At 38.0% G+C, this 3,279-nt stretch overlaps 1 pseudogene; it reads right to left on the bottom strand.

The window, feature by feature from the left end:
• Positions 1–529: 529 nt before the first annotated feature.
• Positions 530–2,335, bottom strand: LOC114694134 (annotated as a pseudogene).
• Between the last annotated feature and the right edge of the window lie 944 nt (positions 2,336–3,279).

Below are 3,279 nucleotides of genomic sequence, written 5' to 3'. Positions count from 1 at the left end.
AGTTTTCCTTCAGTTTGACAGAGTTTAAAATCTTGTACACTTGAAAACAGTACACAACAATAGATATGTAAATACATATAAATAGTAAGAATGAGGATCTAAGTTAGTGCTTCTCTGTGTTAGAGAGACCACAGCTAAATAAATGATATTACCTCATATTGTTACCCGTATTTAAAATAAAAAGTCATGTTAACTAGTTTGGATATCTCTACCCAGGAATAATCAAACTGCTTTTTAAGAGTGCATAGTTGTCTTGATTCACCTGGTTTCTCAGGGACTATTTATCACAAAATTCTAGAATGATACTTTTATGCCAGGGGTGGAAAAATGCTGATAATTGCACTTTGTTATCTTTCCTTACTGAAATGAAAATATCATGAAGATCAAAGCAAATCCCTTCCCACACCACAATCTTTATGAGCACCCATTTCTGTATACAAAACTCTCAGCTTTCATCAATATTGACACTATTTCCTAAACAAGGTTCCTTAGTATGAGATGCCAGTGACTTGCTGAGGCCTGCTACATATTACAGTACTTTCTGAAGACACTGGGCATAGAGTTTAGCCACAGCACACTCAAAACGACGGCCAAGGTCCCACAGCTGATATGGGGTCTCATACACTTTCATCCACTGGTCAGCAATATCATCATACTGGTAAAGAGAATTGTTCCTGCTGGTTCTGAAGATATGTTCTTCAACAGTCACTTGAGTAGCTCGGACAAATAAATGGAGTTTATTCTGGAAAAGTACCAGCTTAAGGTATGGATTAATAGACTGATCACATAGAAAGTCCTTCTTAGGAGTCCATTTATTTAGCTCTATGTCATAGGCTTCTACAGTAAGCACACGCTGATGATTTCCACAGGTTCCAGCTATGAAGCAGATGGAGTCCTTGTACACAGCTGCCAAGCCCTGCATTCTAGGCACAGTCATGGGGGTTAGAAATCCCCAGTAATCTTTTTGAGGCTCAAAGAAGAGGAAAAATCTCCCTGTAAAACATAGATCTTCTCTTTGTGCTCCACAGCATTATGAAACCCCATTGCAACTGGCATGGCACAAACATCCATCCAGCAGTTCTCTCTGCTGTCCTAGTACTCCACGGACTTCAGGGAGTTTCTTCCATCACCTTCATACACATCCCCTCCAATTGCATACATTTTACCAGAGCAATGCACTAGTTTGCAGCCTACTCTGGCTCGAAGCAAGGATGGCTTGGATAGCCATCCATTGGTGGAATGGTCATACATCCAAAAATCATTTTCTGCCTTATGATCGATGGAGACCTCACTGCTGGTTGGCCTGTACCCTCCTGCAATGGAAATGTCATTATCTGGTGATACCAGAATCCCAACTTCTCTTAGGTCATTTGGTGGTTTGCATAGTTTAAACACTCTTCCTGTGATTATATCTAGACAAGGCACTGTTTGCTTCTTTCCTGAGTGTTTGTGTGCAGCTTCAAAACATAAGATCACTTCAGAAGCAGTCATTCCAAGCCTCTGCATACAGCCATTGGTGTTGGATAGTCCCTTTTCTCCAAAGCTTTTGGCTATGGTCTGTGCAAACTGAGGTGGAATTTTCTTGATAAATGTATCTTCCATCAAAGGAAAATGTACACATTTGGCAAAAATTTCTGGAAGGTGTGCTTCTCTTTCATTTTGCTCATGTTCAAACCACTTTATAATGCTTTCATAAACATGTTCTTCCCAGTCTACATTTAAATCATCATTATCTAGTATACTTATGAGTTGGTCTTTTGTCAGCTGGAGAAACTCTTGTTCTTTGGTGACACACAGAAACTTTTTACAGATGTATCCTTTTGATCGATCTCCAAGTTCTTGATGACCATTATGATCAGCAAAGATAAAGACCCCAATAGAATTTTGTGGGTTCCAAATGACTAATCATATACTTAGCACACTGGTCTTATATGGAAGGAATTTGGAAGATGCTAGCTGTAGTGAACACGGCTTGAACATTGGCCTCTGTCAGAATAACTCTAGAGGTATAGGCATAATTCAATACTAAATTCATTGATTCAGCTTTGACACCAATGATTTGAACTTCTTTCTGAGTACTCTCTGTAAAGCCGCAAGTGAACATGGGCCTGAAGTAGAGGCTGATTGCAGCAAGAACGTTTCTATGGCAGGAAAATGTTTTCCCGTGATCCACTTCCACTACAATGTCTGTCAACTGTCCTTCATGGTACATTGTTTTGAGTTGCTTAAGAATACTGCAAGCATGGAAGGGGGCCATGGCTTCGTTGGTTGTGTCTGAAGATGGGATCCCATTCGTTGCTAGGGAAGACTTATTTAAATCTGCCGACACAGCCATTACTCCAAAGGGCCCCGACTTCGGTTATTTTTTTCTTTCCATTTTCTTTTTTTTTTGGTTTTTCGAGACAGGGTTTCTCTGTGTAGCTTTGCGCCTTTCCTGGAACTCACTTGGTAGCCCAGGCTGGCCTCGAACTCACAGAGATCCGCCTGGCTCTGCCTCCTGAGTGCTGGGATTAAAGGCGTGCGCCACCACCGCCCGGCTCTTTCCATTTTCTTAATATCCAGCTATCTTTAAACATTAACCAGTGAAAAATGTCTCATCTATTTTACCACAGTTACATCTGTTATAATATTAGTATAAAGCAAAATATTGATAATATACAGAATATGATAATAGTGTAAAAAATGAAATAGATTACAGGGTTAAATTATATATATTGTGTTTTACAATGTAAAGAAATGTTGATATTCCTGATAGGAGTCACAAAGGAATTTATCAGGAAATAATTTATGAGATACCATAATAGTTAGTGAATGCAAATTAATAAAGTATACTTTATTATTGTAATTAAATTAATAAAGTAAAATTAATAAAGTATACTTATTACTAATGCTACGTAATTATGTAGCCTGATGAGTGGCTGGATGGATGGCTGAATGATGAAGTGAACTTCTCTGTGAGTCAGAGTTTTGTTTCCCACACCTACACTGGCAACTCACAATATCTTGTAACTCCAGTCCAGAGCACCTGCTTACTTCTACTGGCCTCAGACTCTTACATATATGCTGAACACATAATGTAAACAGGCACATATAAATAAATAAATAAATAAATAAATAAATAAATAAATAAATAAATAAATATTAATATCTATTGTAATAGAACTGAGGATATCTTATAACTAAATCAACTAAAAACATTTCAGAAAATTTAATTATTAAAAATTGCAGGAAAGTGTTAACATTCCCAGTGCCCAGGGTGGGTTACCTCTTAGAACTTTC

This window comes from Peromyscus leucopus, chromosome 9 (assembly GCF_004664715.2).
Source record: "Peromyscus leucopus breed LL Stock chromosome 9, UCI_PerLeu_2.1, whole genome shotgun sequence".
NCBI classification, from domain to species: Eukaryota; Metazoa; Chordata; class Mammalia; order Rodentia; family Cricetidae; genus Peromyscus; species Peromyscus leucopus.
The sequence above is the reverse complement of the archived record's forward strand: the minus strand, read 5'-3'. Positions and strand labels throughout refer to the sequence as shown.